Raw genomic sequence first — 19512 nt, forward strand, 5'->3', positions numbered from 1 at the left:
AAGACTTGTCACGCGGACGTGATTATACCAGCACGGAACAGACATAAACTTTGATTGCTGCATATAACCATTTTCAACAGATCAACAATCGATGGTCATTCATTACGGAATATTATTTTACATCGTTATCACTGATCTTTGGCGATAGATCGTAGATAGGTAGGGCTGAGTACAAGTATTTAAGTATACTCGAATCTGAATCGAGTATTAGTAGTGATAGATGGTTTGTTTAGATATTGAAATTGAACACTCTCTTCACTAAGATTGTGTATAAGGGTGACTAATTCAGTATCGGCGAGGCTGTGAACCGACTGTTTTGCTACAGAGTTACAGATACCCCTGATGTGTATGGAAACAGTCTGCGCCTTCTCAATGGTGTAATTTCCGACCGGAAATGACGGAAATAATCAAAATATGTGGCTTCAAATACGAATTTGTGGAGACTTCTAGGCATTACTGACTCTAATGTCTACATGCTAACGAGTATTTCCTGCGGACACGCTGTCAAATTATAAGAAGCGTTGTTTTAATGAATCCGGGGACTATATTCCGGAATTGTGTCTGAAGAGCTTGTTTTCGCGTGCAAGTGGCGAAATGCCGTGTTCGCAACTGAAGTTGGCAGATTCCCGAGTTATTTGATTGCGGTTCAAGACTAGGCTATATGCATAGGATCAAAGCACTAGCGCAGGGGCGGCCAAACCGTGGCCCGCGAGAAGGTATTGAGTGGCCCTCGAGGTAATTTTCGAAATTAGTTATATTATCAAAAATGGGTTATCCAGATTGTGAACTTGCAAGGCCAACCAAAAATTTGATTATTTTGGCGGCAACGCTTGTGATGTTGAAGACTAAAATATCAGTTCCGACGCATTGGTAGATCCTACGGCCAGTCACATTTTGGCAGATCTTGGTAAATTACAATAAACTATTATATTTTGCGGTAGATTTATCCAAAGTAAAAATTTTCCTCACGCTTCGCGCAATATGTTCTCACTCGATTTCTTGCTTTTAATACTGTTAACCCCTCCTGAAAATGTACCAGATTGAGTCTAACTATATTCGGAATTACGAGAGAAAGTGTCGTCCAACATGCGACCATATGCGTTTTCGCTCGCAGAAAGACCGTCGACGATGAAACCTAGGCACAAAATGATTGAATATTATTGGCCGAAGCTTTCGATATCGATATGTCCAGGTGCCGAATAGTCCTGTCCCTTCGAGCTGAGCCTAGCGATATACAGCAGACCCGCAATAATCAAGTACCAATATTATTGACCCATAAACTATTAAAAAAAAATTTGCGCCATGCGCGGCCAGTGGCCCGCGCATTGGTTCGTCAATTGCATGTGGCCCTTTGACCGAAAAGGTGGGCCGCCCCTGGGTCCAATCGAGTATTTTAGTGAGGCCTATATCACTCATTATGTCGTCATAGAAATATGAAATATGTGCAGAGTTCTGCTAGTTGATAAATTAACTCGTGTTATAGCAAGGAGCATATCATTCTAGTGCACGAAAAAATCATTATCCAATTGTTAGTACTCGTTACATTTTCAGGAGTTTCTATTTCCACCCAAACCCATAAGATGTCTGATAGTACGAACGACGGAACCCCAATTGTCTGGGATAACGGGTCCGCATTCATATCACCAAAAGTGATATTACCGTCAGTTATCGGACGGCGAAAACGTGGCGCTACAGTCGGCACCTTAAAGAAGGACTTGTACAATGTACATTGGCGAGGAAGCCCAGAATATGTGTGAGGTGGTAACACTGAGCCATCCGATACAGAATGGTATCATCGCCAATTGGGACGATATGGAGAAAATTTGGCACCATGTCATATACAGCGAGCTCGTTGTCGAGCCAGAGGACCACCCGATGCTGATCACTGAAGTTCCAGACAACCCCAAAGGCAACAGAAAAAAAAAATCGCTCAAGTTATGTTTGAGACGTTCAGCATCCCTGTCACGTACATAGCAATCACTTCTGTGGTGTCTCTGTATGCATCTGGCAGAACGACCGGTGAGCATGAGCATTTATAAACAATTCGCTACACATTTTAGTTTGAATTATATATTCATATTACTCATTCACGAGGCTTTTCGAGGCTTATACTTATCAGGGGTTACCGATTGCCTTTAAACAAAATTGTGATTAGTTGCGTTGTAGCTGACGCTGTAACCTCAGATGAAGCTTCGGGGATCTATAGAAATATGTTATTCAAATTAGGTCGGTGTGAGCTTGGGGCGGCCAGCTTATAAAATTTCGATATTGTTTCTGACATATGTGCGTTATCATCAAACCAACATTTAATTTTTTTCAATGTGTATGTAGTCTCCATGTCATGTCTTCGGTAACTTCACATAATCTAATAAAAGCTTGCATTTCGGCTTTCAATTACGATTTTATCAGAGTGCGACCCGCGAATGGGTTCAGATGTTAAATGCGGCCCACGAGCTGAAATGTTATGCATTAACATATTACTTTACGGAAATATAGGATTTTAATTAGCAATATGGCATCACGTGACGTTCACACGAACCAGAACCTTTCAAAGGTTCGAACCATCCCTAATTCAAATGTAATATGAAATTCTGTTCTACTGAACATCTCAAATTGCTATCGACTGTAAACGTTCCTGCCTACAGGAATCGTACTGCATTCTGGTGAAGGTGTTACCCAAACTGTTTCTATTTACGATGGAAACGCCCTTCCGCACGCTATTGAACGCATGAATTATGCGGGAAGGGACCGCACGGATTACCTCGTGAAAATGCTGGATGAGCGCGGCTACTCCGTTACCACTGATGCAGAGCGTTAAATTGTTCGCGATATGAAACATAAATTATGGTGTGTCGCTCTCAATTTTCAATACGAAATGGCAACTTCTGATGCGTCCTCGTCCTTGGATAAAAATACGAACTCCCTGACGGTCAACGCGTTACTATCGGAAATGAACGATTCCGTTGCCCTGGAGCACTATTCCAACCCAGTCTCCTGGGTAGGTATACTTATAAGCAGACTTGGACAACTAATAATTTTAGCTGTCTATTAGACTTATCAGAGCAAAATGGCAGCAATGTAATTCTAATCTAATTTGTAAAATGTTTCTATGCTTTAGGTATAATCCTAATCCAATTTTTGATTTCCCTGAAAATGTTAGGAGAACTGTATCGTGCGAAGGGAGCCAAGCTCGCTGAACAGACATTTTCTAGTCTCCTGTTTATGAGAATGAATGATATGATACATGAACTCAACTTCATTGCATGCCACGTTTTCGATAATTTAGTAACTCTAATTTTTATCTAATATGGAAAAGAAACTGTCGCTATAATTCTCATTCTAGTCTAATTCGGGAAAATGTGTAGTTATAATTCCACTTCTAGTTTAATTTGAAAAAAAACGTGTGTAGCTAAAACTAATTCTAATCCAAAAGCTGAAGATTTTCTAGTTGTGCAAGTCTGCTTCTGAAGAGCTTCTTGGAGGTACAGAACTTCAACGTCTGCTTCTGAGCACATTTTTAATAGTCTAACATGACCTCTTCTCATGTCCTCGCATCGTTGTTCACAGGTTCCGAGACTGCTGCCGTCCATGAGGCCGTATCCAATTCTATCTCGAAATGTGACTACGACATCCGCAAAGAATTATATGCCAATATCATATTATCGGGTGGTAACACCATGTATACTAATATAGCGGATCGCATGCAGAGGCAGCTATAAGCCTTTGTTCGACCAATATAAAAATAAAGACCATCGCTCCATCAGAGCGTACGAACTCCGCCTGGATCGGTGGGTCCGTCTTTGCGTCGAAATCCGCCTTCCGGCAAATGCGCTTCACGAGACAGATGTATGATGAAGAAGGTCCTTCAATAGTACATAGAAGACTTACCTGAGTTTATAGTATCCTTTCTATGTTTGGAAACTCAACATGCTGTTCTAATACGCATGTCCTTGATTGTGTTTTGTGCGTGTGTAATAATGACTCTTTAATTGCGAAAATCAGAAGTTGTTTTGTCGTTAGAAAGTATTGCACGGTTTGTCAAGAGTGTGAATATGTGTTGTGGATAGTATACTGGCTCTCACGCTTGTAGAAATAAATTATTTCGCTATCAGCGCGCAAAATCGAAACCTGCGCTGCGGGATTCGATTCCGAATCGCGTGTTATGCTTCGATTCAAGTTGAGTATTCGAGTAGGCTATATCACTCGTAACACGCCATAACATTACGAATGATATCGAAAATACCTTTTATGCGGCCATATAGATTATATAGCTAATTCTAAATCACATTAAAATGATTTGGTCTTTTTTCGAGCATAATAATACTTCATTGCACTTTGTGACAATGCTTTTTCAGAGGCGGGCAACATACGGCAGACAGTTTTTGCCCTGAAAGTGACATTCTGATCTGCAAGTATTGACAAATGTTATGCGTCACAAAATGAATCCAAGTTTGCGAACCTGCGAAAGATGGCATGAGACTACTTGCTCTGTTCGGGTCGACATTACACAGATTTTGTGAGCAAACATTTTCGACCATGAACATTAACAACACAAGGCTGTGTTCCTATAAGTAATGTTCATGTGCGGTCTTTATTAAGGGTTTCTACATCCGACATGCAGCTAGAGTTCAAAGAATTTGTTGCCAGCCTTGATCGACCACAGATTACTGATGAACTTCAACTGCTATTGAAGTACATTAGGTTAATAAATTTAATAAATATTGTTTTCGGTCACTATGCTTTAAACCAGGGGCGGCCAACCAACATCTTCGCAGTGAGAAGGATTTGCGTGGCCCGCGAGGAAATTTTTGAAATTAGTTATATTATCAAAAATGAATTGTCCAGATTGTGAACTTGCAAGGCCAACCAAAAATTTGATTAGTCTGGTCGCAACACTTGGGATGTTGATGACTAAAATATCAGTTCCGACGCATAGGCAGACGCATGGGTCAGTCACATTTTGGGCGGATCTTCGTACATTACAATAAAGTAAAAGTAGGATATTTTGCGGTAGATTTATCAGAAGTACAAATTTTCTTCACGCTTCGCGCAATATATCGTCACTTAATTCCCTGCTTTTAATATTGTTACCTCTCCCGGAAATGAAAAACAAACGTCCGGTGTACCAGATTAAGTCTTACTATATTCGCAATTACGAGAGTAAGTGTCGACTAACATGCTGCGACCGTGCGTTTGCGCTCGCAGAAAGATCGTCGACGATTTCACCAAGGCACAAAAAGATTGTCGCATGTTAGCCGAAGCTTTCGATATTGATATGTCCATGCGCCGAATAGTCCTGTACTTGCAAACTGAGCCCAACGATATACACGAGTGACAATATTATTGATCTATAAACTTCGAAAAATGTTCTCGCCTTCGGCGACTACTGGCCTGCGCAATGGTTCGTCAATTGCATATGTGGTCCTTTGGCTGAAAAGGCTGGTCACCCCTGCTTTAAACTTGGTTTACATCATATACGATTTATTCCTTGTATAGGGGGATAAATACGGGGTTATTGCATCCATTAAGTAATCCGGCCCGCCAACTACTTCATTTCCCATCTCAGGTCGCCGACTGGAAAAGTTGCCCGCCCCTGCAGGTTGACCACGACTGATATATCATTTCCACTAACGCACGTAGCTCTGTACTACGTGTTTCGTCCGGTGCGATACGGCCGATAAAGGTCTTCACAATCTGAAATACTAGCGAAACTTCAATTCTCGTTGATAAATCAAGTTTTACTGTCAGGCAGCGTATCTTTTCAGCACTCGAAAACATCTCTTAATACTCGACACGAACCATTGGAATTATTCATCGATTCAGATTCCAGTACCCGAATCAATGTGCAGAGCCCTAGTTGTGTGTAAAAGCAATATGCCTTTTGGCAGCGTGGTGGGAACAATCTTCATACTCGACTGATGTAAGCATATCGACATTTCGCCGGCACTCTGCTTATCAGATTCATAACATACAGTACGTCTACTCGATTTCTACAACATACTGGTACACATGTATGTACTCTTATTTACTGTATTGCTGTTGGACAACTACGTCTTCAATTCATGCTTGTGGCAAAATGGCTATCGCTGTACGCAGTCGAACGCGTTCAAAATGTCAGAGAGAGAAGGACGGCCGAGTCGCGGCAGAGGCGAAGGATTAAAGGCGCGTGTGTGTGTTCGCGCGAGCGCTGAGCGCATTTGTAATCGTATAGCTTAAAACGGAAATAATACACCAGACGCCGCTGTCTCTGCTACGTATTTTGCAGCCTTCAAAGTTGTATAGGACACAAATGATTTACTATATTCCCCTCTCACATGTATAACTGTAACATCATTCTTCCAATAAAGTCAGTAGATATTCAGCTATAATACCTTGACAGCAATTGTATGATGTTTTGAAAATCTTTTCACAATCGCAAGAGCATGTCTCACTTCAGAATCGTGCAAGGCTCTCGGTCGTCGTTAATGCTTCCCGACAGCGCAGCGCTCAGTCAGAATAAGCTGTCTTGCATTTGGACTACGGAATACGGTGCATCGAGTACGGAAAGCAAAGACGCACAGCAACTGACCCGACGCATCGTTCTACCATCTTCTATGAATTTCGATGGCGTTTATCGCCTATTTAAATAAATACATAAGTGCGTGCTTGTCTGAAAAGAATACGAAGATGAAATTTTGCGTATAAGCGAATACCATGTTACACAGCGAAGATTCACCATGAGCATATGCTTTTGATAATTCAACACGGGCTATCTTTCTCGTGGTGGTTTCACTACCTGTGCACTGTGGAGTCTATTGGGGCATATACCTTACATTGCATTTGAGGGTTTATGACATGTATCAGTGGGTAGTAGATGAATGATGTATATTATGTCGTTGATGAAAAGCTTGTGGCTTTCGACAGCCCGTATTGACCTGATAATTAGGCATGTAAAGAACGGATGCGCGCGTGTGTGTGCGGTGCGCGTGCGTGTAACTCCCTACGGCGCGCTGACTGCGCAATTTCCGAAGCAATTTAGCAATTTCGTGTCCACGAACCTATCATTTAAAATGCTCTCGTCATTGCGTAAATGTGGCCGCCATTTTGTTGGTAAGCTATTTGCGTAAGCCCATGCGTCTCATAGGCCTATGTTAATATTACTCTCTGGAGCTATTATTATGCACGGATGACATTGTTAAGATTTACCAAGTATTTATATGGCCCTGCAAGAAGATATACTATATGAGAATACATAAAAGGATTACTTAACTTATATCACAGTGGAAAATCGGCTGTGTGCTGTTAATGCGTCACTGTCCACTTCATTCGATAATCGTAAGAATCAAAGCTCACTGGTCCTATATGCATTTCTCATATTCATTTAATGTTGATGTTCCTCGTTGCACAAACGGGCATTTGCACAAGTCCCAACCAAACCACATGACAAAACACGCGAAATAATATGTTTCGACTATGAAATTGTATCAAAGTTATAATTTACTTAGGGTTGTTATTTTAGCATTTTGCCGATTCCAGTGTATATTGAAACCTCGAAATTGAACTCGTTCAGCCGATCTGGAATATCGGCATCATACATTCAAGTTATGTATCGTGACATGTTTTCAATATATCTCTTTGCTGAGTGCAAGTTGCTTTTCGCCTAGAGTCCACTAATCAGAAATTATATCACTAATGGTCGATCTGCTCTGATATTCGCTTTGAGACGAGAGTAGTGGGTCCACGTGCGATGGATTGGCGACAAAATATGACAAACCTGTGCCTGTGTTCAATCAATATCACTGGATAGAAATTCCACAATGTTATTATCTGAGTAACAGAAAAATGGCGAACCGAATACAGAAACCGCTGACCCTACTGTGTTGGTGGTGCCGCCTGTGCAAATATCGATTTTAAGCGGAGTTCTGTGACCAGCGAAACACAGTGGTTCATTAAGAAGGCGCTTGTTATTTTAAGGTAGTCTTCGCGTCTAGTTTAGAGTTCCAGTTCAGTAGAGAATAAATGATTCGGTAGCTGTCGGAAAGTGACTTGGTACCGGTCAATGGTTTCTGTACTTCAAAGTTGTTTGCTCGGATAATTACTTTCTAGCTATATTTATATGACTGAGCATCAGTATGGAGTAGGCTGATATAGGAACGTTTGGTGTGTGCACTGTGCATATGTTGATATTGATGATCATTATCTCGGGTCTTGTGTAACTATCGTATTCATCGATTCAACTTGGAATGCGCCTATAGGTCCTGTCAATCCGTTATACAACATTCCATTTGAGAGAGAACTTGGCAAGGCGCCGTTTAAGTCACGTTGCGGCACATACTGGATTACGAAGACAATGTATTGACAGTATCTGCACGTCTTTTCGCCGTGCAGTGACTTCACAACTTCAGTGCATTTTGATACCAAGATTATGTGACGTAATTTAATCATCACCCGCCAGTCACATCTGACTTCTATAAGGTGGAGGTAATTTCTGTAACATCTTTCTGTGATGAGCTTTTCTGGTGTCGGAACTGAATTGATCTGTTTCAACAAACTAACTTAGCTTGCTTTGTCCTGATTTCGTAGTAGTAGCAGACATGGGCATAGAAATCTTCTGCTTTTCGCACTGTTCACGACTATATAATTATAGTGTACAATCGGTATAATATATTTGTAAAGAAATAAACTCGAATATTTTCGACCGAGACTTGTCATTGGTAATCGTCAGCAACCAGGATAATTTGAAAAAAAAACATGCATTCTTTTCAATTCTTTAATTGTTTCTGACAATTACCCCCGACGACTGTCAGACGAAGATACTCGGGTATATTTCAATCGAATATATCACTCAATTGTAAAATGAAGTTACGTGCCTCCAAGAGTCACTCATAGATATATTTAGTTATATTAGCATGTTTCTGTATAGTTATATGTATATACCGGGCCTGGTTTGTGGAATAGTATATCGCCGGCTATCCGGCATTCATCGAGCATGTCCGATGTCCATGTCCACATTCCAATCGAAATACAAATAATTTCTAATGAATGAATACTAGTCAGTCGTCTAGTTTACCTGACCACGACCTGACATATCGATCTCGTCTTCCGACACATACCACCTTTTTTGTCACCGGTCCTTTTATTTTATCTTCTTACATTTCATTCAGTGCGCAACTGTGCAACGTGCATGCCTCTTTATTTACATCGCCTAGGCCAAGTATGGCTGATTCCGAAGACTACTCCAAGTCGTTTCGACACCTTCCTATCTTCCATTGTATCGCAGTCTTGTGGCGTATTGAAATGATAAAATTGTTAGCAATAAATATAATTTAATTCTGGTCTATTGGTAGGGTAATAGGTTTAATCCGGACTCCAAACACACGTTGAACTTATTCTGGGTATGGCTAGCGCAAATACCGGGCTGGTTGACACCCCGCGATGACAGAATTATCACGGCATCCGACATTCGACGTCGCGCACGGTACGTCGTCACTAAGAATGCTGACGTTCTGTTGTTTTGATGCGACGTAGTTCATACATAAGTGGCGTAAAGTCAGGCATCGTCACGACGAATCGATCAGGCGTTTCGAAGCACTGCACGCCTCATTGCGCAGGAAGTGCGAGTAAACAGTGAGGTATATTCCACGCATTGATATTTTAGTTCACTGCATCGCCTGTGTCGTGTATTATAGTATAAGCGAGTTGATTATGGTGAAGGAAATAGAAGTTTGATATCGTTTTCCTTGTGCTTTTAGATACAGCTTATGAAGGTCATTAATCGTGTGCCACAGCCTGTGTTATCTATTTATACCTAGTAAATGTAAGATATGAACCGTCGAACTTCCATCGGCAAAAAGAGGTCAGTCTTGTCACAGACAGAATATGCTAGTCAGATGATGAGTTAACGTATATCTGAACATATGTATGTACTATACACAATGGGCGTAGTAGATGATTTGTATCTCTACACCCAATGTGTCGAAGTCTACGCACAATGCTGCTACATGACTGGTTTCTAACTTAACGTCGATATGCTTTTGCGTACCTGAATTTCTGCTATTCCCCGGCTGGTCGCAAATACAATCTACTGGGTAGCATCACTGCATCCGCATGTCTCTAGACCAGAGCAGGACTGTGCCAATGTGCGCGCAACCTTTGTTACAACCGGTATATATATGAATAGCAGGTCGCACACTTAACGCAGACTTTCAAGTGGTTGGAGGTACAAAAATAATTTCGTTAATACCATAAACACGACCAGTACTTTCCTAAAAATAGGTAGTGGCGACAGCGAGACGGATCAATGAGTTTTTAATAAACTTCGTTAGGCGTGTGCATCACAATCGCTTTTATGTCTGTTTTGAAAAATAAGTGAATATTTGCTTATAAATTTTGGCCATGGCGCGAAATAAGTTTTCAAGTTATTATTGAAGGAAGCTTGGCACAAATATTCGTTCAACAAGTCCCTATGCATATTTTTGAACAATTTCAATGTCGTCTTAGCCAGGCCCTAGACCGCTTGACGTTACCCTTTGCCCTAGAAATCACGCGCCCTCGTGTTTTCAATGGCCAGTCAAATTGCGGCGTTTACTTCCCAACTCCAACTTTTAACACATAAACGAATTTCGACTGTACAATCGTTGTATGCAGATGCTGGACCTTTAATAGGCCTTGGTGTTACCCCACCTCCAGAATCCCAGATTGAATGCTACTAATACCTAGGTCAGGGGTTATTAGTGTTCGTATCGTCGGTGTGGCTATTGTCACCTGTGCTGAGCGCTAATATATTATAAAATACGGACTCAACTAAAAATCAGGGACATATCTATAGTTCTATAGGTGTACTTGTAATTTCAACATTGGTCTTTCAAGAACCCCGTACAACTGGTTTGCGGACCCTCAGGGGTTCATAGACCGCAGTTTAAGGGCCCCTTCCCTAAGTTATCTCATACGCGACTGTAATGGGAGAATTTTAGTTTAGTTTATCGTATTAACAATTTTCATCAATTCAATACACCACAAGACTACGATTCAATGAAAAGATAGGAAGGTGTAGAAACGACTTGGAGTAGTCTTTGAAATCAGACACCCACCCGGGCCTAGGTGATGTAAAGAAGCGGTATGCACATTGAATGAAAAGTAAAAGAACGCAATACATGATCTAACGGGGCACTCATCATATCAAGGACTTTTACATTAGCTATAGTGTGGAGCCATGAAGCATTTTGAGGTGAGCCACAGAGCTATTTGGAAAATTGTAGAACTAGTGAATGTTTAATTATATTTGTTATGTTCTCTGCTCAAAAATACATTCCTACTGTTGAATTATATGTAAGCTACATATAGCTTTTCATGCGACTCTGACGAGACGAAGTGGCACTTTATGGAGTCGACAATGGACGGTGAAACGGCGGCTCTTGTCGTCCCGACTTTGACCACTTTCGGCAAACAGCAACGAAAATCATTTCGAGTCGAGTATATAATAACTGGAAGTTAATGCTGAAGTAACCGAGTGTTCCAGCCGGATCATATGTCGTATGCCATAGAATGGGTGTGCCATGTGCAATGTGCATTAAACTTGGACGGAAGTGTATTTGACGTAGATTTACGGTACTTTGGCAGGTCGTATTATTGTAACAAAAAATACCCGTGATTTACAATTTCTTATAAATTTTCAACTTACCGTGGAAATATAGGGCACCACCGCAACGGATCGTAGTGGATTGAGGATTTAGCGCAGCCCACCAATATTTGGAGTCGGTTTAAAACGACCGGCCTTGAAATTATTGTACATAATGTAAGAGTCACGTGAATTGATTGTATTATTGGATTGTGTGTTCTGACATCACAACTTCAGTAGGTGCAAGACATACTATTTACATTGTAGGCTACAGCTTGCATATTAAAAAATTATTCCTCCGCACTCTCTGTAGTATCTCATACACAAGGAATTGTTTGAAGCTGGCCTAGGATGGTTATATCATTTCCCACCATAGTGGAACTATAACCCCGAACACGCAGTGGATGCGGGCATTAAATCATTCGGCGACGTGAGTGGAACAGTGGACGGCCATAATTTACACCAAAGTTACACGATCTACCACGACTGTAACTTCTGCACCGCAAATCCCCAATTGGGAGGAGCTCGAAGTGGCCCAAAATTTCTCATTTCCCTAGCGATCTACATTTAAATATTATTAATAGCAACAGAAAAATACGCATGTTTTAGAGAAAGAGTCATATTGGCGCCGGCGATTACCACGCATTGAACAGGACTATGACTATACTATAGGACAGTGGTCGGGAACCTTTTTCATCTGAAGAGCCATATTGGCCCTATATTTTCCATTTTAACTCCAAAATAGCCATACTTGTCAATCAATTGTTACGTCACAGTTGAAAATTCGTGACGTCATGTTAGTACAAACTTCAACTCCCTACATGGGTTTAATCGTGGGTGCCATATTTTCGCTGTAAAAACTGGTAGTCTACTAGTCACCCTGTGGTAGCGCTATTCATCGTAAATAACTGACAATTTATAGTAATTGATATTAATCTAATATAACTGTAGCACTGATCCCAAACATCTAAATATTGATCGACTTCTCAATTCAGCAGAAACACAAACGTTGCACTACACGCCTAAATTTTAACGGCAGTACTAGAAAGCTACGTACTTATCAATGACGAGCGCGGGAAGCAAAGCGTTGTTTGTAATTTGGATGTGTAATTGGAACGTCACTTCCAAGGCAGTTCATTTCTCGGCCTAGATCAGGAAGACAATGTGCATTTGAAAACTATGTCGTCATATAGGCGTCCCCACGTCACGCGCAGCGCGCGATGCGGGTACATCGAATTCGCGAGGGATATTAGTCGCTGGCGCTACAACATTAACTCAAATTTGAGGATTTTTGTAAAGGGGTACAAGCCCTTAACCGTGGATACGCCACTGTCTTGACCTCTCAAATACATGTTCATGGTGCCACGGGTATAATTATTCTAGCCGTTAAGAAAATTTACTAACAAATTGCTGCAATATCTATAAAATTAAGTACAAAATTGAAAATATGTCAAAGAGCCATATCTTATACCCAAAAGAGCCATATATGGCTCGCGAGCCATAGGTTCCCGACCACTGCTATAGGATAAGAGGTGGGCCACAGAACATTTTCAAATCCGAAAATGGGCCACGGCAAAGGTTGAGAACCCCTGTAATACCAGTACCTCTCACATTGACCGACTGCGCAAGAAGCAATCGCTTATCCATGATCTTGCGTCATGATAAACTTCGTCAGTTTGCTTGGCGCAAGCAAAACTGCTATAAAGATACACACAGTCTGTGATATAGCATACGATAAATCTAAATTTGTGACGTCCAATAGGTCGTGTTTACCACCACCATAAACTCGCCGGCAATGTATTCGCTTCTCAGCGTGAATCTGGTATTGACGACGCGTGCGTACCAATACCAGTTTACTAGAGACCATAATCCAGACTAAAATTAAAAACTTTTCCTCGCCGACTGTCGTGCTCCCGTTGCCTCGTCGATCCCTCTGCGATTTGTCTCTGAAAAAGCTGCGCTAACTAGTAAGTATGGGATGTTTCCCGCAAATTCAAAAACATGTTTCCGCCCGGGCTCGAACCGGGGACCTTTCGCGTGTTAGGCGAACGTGATGACCACTACACTACGGAAACTACAGCATGCAGATGCCAAATTTGAGATAATGTACTACTAAGGTTCATGTTTGGCCTCTCTCGAATAACTTCGAGTGAAATATATTACATTTGGCAATATGGTCCGTATGGACATTTGACAACATGGGAGCTATTTGTGGATTATAACGAGGTTTTCGTAAGTAAAAATCATACCACCATGGCCGTCATTAAATCCGTACCAGGATTTATGTTTCTTTCGCGCATTACGGCATGTCATAGAAGTGACATTGCTTAGTTAATTAAGGTCAAAACGTGATATTTCTGCGAATTATCTTATATTAAAAAAATATGTCGCAAAACGAAAGGAAAATTTACCGAAGCTGAGCGCCAGCCTCTTATATCCTGCAAGTGTAATGTGCTATATTAGGCCGTAAATATAATAGGCCCCGGGCCTATCACTTTCAATGATTCAGGGGTCCGTGAGCTTGGACAATGGACATTTTGGGCATGGAGTCCTCGTCTAGAATAAGGTTGGAGACTATTGAGATACGCATGACGCACAATGCAATAAAGTCGGGCGTTGAAGGTAATATGTAGTAATTTCAGTGAAGTGACATCAATCACACCGTTGCAATGACTGCATCAGTGACTTTCATTTGCGATATATCATGTTTCAAAGGACTGTGTAGCGTACTGTACGACTGGTTGTTTGCTCCTTCTCTATTTCCTACGTGCACTTGGCATGTTAACATTCAAAATCCATTTCTTTCTATGTGTGATAGTGTGCTACCTTAGTCGCGACATGTTAATACACTACTCAGATTTGGGTCACGATCTATAAAAAAATTGACAACTATTCTTCTATGGCCACTTGGCCAGAGGTGGTCGAAGTGGTCAGTTTCGGTACCAAGGTCAAGTGCCTTCCAACATTTGTTAAATGAACGTCTAAAATCTAGTTTCAAAAAGTAGGCTTAATGGAGGGGTAATATCGTAATTTTCCTCAGTCTTAACAGTATTTGGCCCTATTTTCCAAGTACCAGGACTGATAGACGAAATACCAATCATGTGGGGACTTTACTATTATTCGGAGTTACATTGAAATGTCAGTCTTAGCCGTCCTAGTCTCGAGTCATATGACTTGGTTAGAGTCATGCACAATGTATTGGAGAAAATGATTCGAGTCAAGTCAAGTCACCAAAATAATCGTGACTCGAGTTGGACTTGAGTCATTGCAGCCCTGCCTACAAGTATAGGCAAAACCTACTGAAGCACTCCGAAAAAGTAGAAGTACTTCTGTACTGCCTTTCTATAGCTATGAAACCGTGTACTGTATTTTAGCACCAGAAACTCTACGACGACAGCTGACTCAATGACCACACGTCTTCAATTTGGCCATATCGCTGTCATTGATTGTTTTAAGTATTATGTTCTTCTTCACTTCTGGACTATAGTTGCTGACGATTGTAAGCCGAAAATAGTGGAGTTTATTTCAATACGAATATCTTATTCAATTGAATACTTACGTATTGTTGCAAATTTTCTTTGAACGAATTAAAATCTGTCTGTCTATACGGCACAGGGCCTGCCTTCTCTTATTGATATACCCTTTCATGAAACGATCGCAATTATATAATCTTACTGCTCGTGTTCCAAACAGATTGATTAGCATCTGCAGCTCAAAAGATTCTTTAAAAGTAGGAAAATGTCGTACAACAGAATGCTACAGAAGGGCGCCATCGTCACCGGCGGAGGAAGCGGAATAGGACGCGAGATTTGCCGACTCTTTGCCAGAGAAGGGGCCAAAGTCGCAGTAATGGATGTAGATAAGAACGGTGCCGAGAGTACCCTTGCGTTAATTCAAGAGGAAAACCAGAACAAGCATCACTGCGTGATATCGGGAGACGTCTCTAGAGTGGATGATATTAAGAAAACCTTGGCCGTAACTCACGAATCGTTCGGTCAGAAAGCCAACGTGCTGGTGAATAATGCTGCTGTTGTACGCGGGGGCTTGATAGACACGATTCCCGACGAACATTGGGACGAAGTTCTCAATATCAATTTAAGAGCTGTTGGCCTCATGGCAAAGTATTTCATTGCGTCCGTGAAAGATTCCGATGAGCCTATTCGCGGGACTATAGTGAATATCTCGAGTATGGCTGGAAAAATGGGGTTAGGCACGCAAGCTGATTATGGGGCCGCCAAGGCGGGGGTGATAGGACTGACTAAATCGATAGCTCAGGAATATCGTTGGCACAAAGTTCGATGCAACGCGCTGTTGCCTGGTTTCACTGAAACTCCCATGCTCGATGACGCCGGATACCGATTAGTCGAGAAGTTGGTTCGAAACGTTGTTCCAATGAAAAGAACTGCCCGCCCTGACGAAATCGCGAAAGCGTGTTTATTTCTATCCAGCGACGAAAGCTCGTATGTGCACGGCACTTGCCTTGAAGTAGCGGGAGGCATGTAGTATCTGTGTGCAATTCAGATTTACGGGTACTGACATCTGAGCTTACATGACGAATAATGCATAATTATAAGCTTTGAGAATTACACGGTTTCACTTATCCTGATTTTTTGTCATTTAACCTATTTGAAATAATTTAATCATTTTGGGACATGTTTGTATCTGACGTCATTACAATGTGTTATATCTGCATAATTGTGTATTGTATAACGTTCCAACGTGATGATGCTAAATATGATGAATGACCAGATAATGCGTAATGTATGTAATAGCTCGATGGAACTAGATTCTTTTATCAAAGGTTTGCGTTACACTGAGGTGAGGCCGCCGGCTAAGCATGACTGTCTAACAATAATGTCGACGATGTTCAACGGCCGACACAGATCAAACTGAAATAAATATCTTCGTCTCATATTTAGTATAGTATTTTCTGATAAATCGAGATGAATACTCATCATAGTGAAAGTGCTACATTGGCATGACCTTTGAGGGCGTATAGATGCATTTCCCCATATAACTGTGATACTTCCCTTTCAGGTGTACGATTCCCCGTCGTTCCATTTTTAATTTTGTTTTGAATGAATAGTTAGCACTGCTTATTACCGAACGGCTATGTACACCACGATAACGAATAAAGATTAAGAACAATTATGTTGCATGTCGGCTAGAGATTTTGTTAATTATCTCTCTAGTCTGTCGCCTAAAACCGAAGAAGATGAAGAACTCGCACACAATTTCCATCTCCAATTGCAATATTAATTTGGACCAAAGTTATTCCAGAAGCATTCATGTGGATTTAATACAATGGCGATGATGGTCATTTTAGTGACAAATAATTAAGTTCATGTGTAGGCAGTTCGGTTCGGTAGGTACTTCGACTAAAGGTTTTGAGGCTTGCTGTTAAGCTAGGGATATTGGTAGACCGGGTTGAGATTGGGGGTTAGAGTCGATTGCGTGCCAAAGTGCCGCTCGAAACGACTTCATTTCTGTCATTTAAACGATTACAACAGCACTAACTGGTGCCCATTACACACACAACTTGAACGCAGGATTTTTTTCTTTCCTTTTGCCTATTAGATTGAGTTAGAACTATAACTAGGCAGTTTTCTAAATTAAAATTACTGATTACGCAAAAAACTTGCGAATTGAGAATTAAAATCCAATATAACAAAAATCATATTCAGTTCATATCAAAGCAGAATGAGCATGAGAATGGCAAATACGTTTGCAATCTGTACATTACATCAAGCGTGGCTCGTGATACACTATACCGTTGGTTCTTAAACTTTTTAGACCGCGACCCAATTCTGCGACTTATTGGCATCTGGCGACCCAAGCCTCACGCATCAAAAAGACTGCACTTTTAGCATCAGTATCCTACGATTTTACGTGCGTGTATGACGAGAGAACGCGCAGACCACAGTGGTTACGCAACGCAGCTATGAAATATTTCGAACGCGAACGATTTCAAATTGTAATGCATTGTTGACCTCTGCGGGTCGCATTTGTCCTACTAACTATCCAGATTGCAAGGACGGGACTCTTTGGTACCGACCATTTCGACAACCGAACATTTAAATATCCAAGGGTTTTGGCCAACCAAGGACGGCCGTTTTTGGCCAAGGTTTTATCGCTGCCGATCTTTTGCCAAGCCTTATGTTGGCGAAAACCTCATGTCTTCATTTGTTCCGCGGAAAGGGTTGGCCTCGAAAGACCTTGTGTATCATAGTCCCGCACTCGCTCGTTGCGCAAACGACAGTGTTTTCCAGACAAAGCAATGCCGGATAAACCTTATCATGAACGCAAAGCGATATGTGTAATACAAAGGTTGACATACTTTTATGATGAAGTCATAGTAGTAACTTATTTTCTACGTGTTTTGGTTATAGTACCCAATACGCAGTGACCTCGGACATGCACAATGTACATTGTATAAACTATCTACACTACAGAAATCGCCCCAAGCGCAAATACCTTTTTGTTGCAAAAACTTTAACAAATCTCACACATATATCAAAAGATGGCTCATAGCTCTGATTCCGTCGCGACCCAAAATTATACTCTTCGCCTTCGCGATCCATACTTTAAAAACCTTGCACTATAAGGTTCTCCTGTAGCGATTCAGAAGAAAAAACATATATTAGATTATAATTAGAAAGAGAACATGGGAGCATTTGACAAATCGGATATCCGGCATTTCGCTCTAACTATATAGTCCCATTATAGAACTAGGATTATCTAGTTGTCCAAGTCTGTATATAATGTATTGCTAATTTCGGCACTCCGGTATCTCGTGAAGGGGAAATAGTGGCGCTGAGTTTGCGTACAAGATAGCGTAATGGTGGAGCGACCGGCTTCTTGGTTGGTAAGTCGTGGGTTCAATCTCCGGCCGGGTCAGACCGAACACCTGATCAGTAAGACTGGTATCTTGGCGCTCAGCATTTACGGGAAAGCATGGATGGGTGGTGCAAGACTTAGAAAGGTGCGTATGCCGCAACAACATCAAGGTAAAAATAAATAACGTTCTATTCTTGTAACGATATTGCTGCTTAGAATCTCCACCGTCAAAAACACAGCGAAATAAGTTCAGTGTTGTGCGTTTTGAGCAAACGGGATTTCGTAATTCCATTTTAATGTAGAACTATCCTGAATTTTGCAAAATTTCGAATTCCTCAGGGCGCCGCCAGTGTTGATAAGCATTCAAAAGGCGCCGCAAACTAACAAGTTTGGGAACCGCTTATTACTCCCGCAATCATCACACATACGGGAACCTCTATTTTGTCATTATGTAAAACGTATGAGATTTCTTTTTAAGAATATAAGATATGATATTCCATTGATGGCGAGATGTGATAAAAGAAGCTATGCGGCAGGCCGAAGGCGGTACCTTAAGATGATGTAGGTAGCAGTGTTGGGATGACTCGAGTCAACTTTTTGTATGACTTGACTTGACTCGAGTCACTTTGCAAAAATGACTTGACTTGACTTAACTCGACGCTTCAGAATTGGGGATTGACTCGTGACACGGAGAAAAATTTACGGGTCAATTACAAGTCATCAATAAGCAAATGGTGTCGAGTAAATCATTGTATCATGTGTATGTTCGGATTATTCGCGATACGGCGCTGACACTTGTGAGAGCAACCAGTCATTCACTTATTGTACGTTTCACTGGTCCTCCATTGCTACATCACAAATAAATTGACCGCAAACGAAATGATCACGGCTTACGTTGTCGTAGTAGTAGTAGATTAATAGAAACGTATCTCTGTTTCTTAATCGACTCAGCGCTTACATTGAGCAGTGCTCACCTTTACCAACCCTCCTCTATGATTCAAATCAAACGCATATGGTTTATGCGTTTATATTCTCACGTATGTGTAGATGGGTAGTGTATTGTACCATATCAATTGTTT

General features: G+C 41.2%; 1 non-coding gene and 2 pseudogenes across 1 annotated transcript; 2 read left to right on the forward strand and 1 right to left on the reverse strand.

Annotated features, from left to right (window-relative positions):
- Window positions 1-1482: 1482 nt before the first annotated feature.
- On the forward strand, window positions 1483-4056 carry LOC145443222 (actin, muscle 1A-like; annotated as a pseudogene).
- Window positions 4057-13598: 9542 nt separating this feature from the next.
- On the reverse strand, window positions 13599-13671 carry Trnav-aac (transfer RNA valine (anticodon AAC)). The gene has a single exon. It is a non-coding gene; the product is annotated as a tRNA-Val (tRNA).
- Window positions 13672-13915: 244 nt separating this feature from the next.
- LOC145443221 ((3R)-3-hydroxyacyl-CoA dehydrogenase pseudogene) lies at window positions 13916-16747 on the forward strand (annotated as a pseudogene).
- The last annotated feature ends 2765 nt before the right edge of the window (window positions 16748-19512 follow it).

This window comes from Botryllus schlosseri, chromosome 7 (genome assembly GCF_051294905.1).
Source record: "Botryllus schlosseri isolate E-star chromosome 7, Bs_hap1, whole genome shotgun sequence".
NCBI classification, from domain to species: domain Eukaryota; kingdom Metazoa; phylum Chordata; class Ascidiacea; order Stolidobranchia; family Styelidae; genus Botryllus; species Botryllus schlosseri.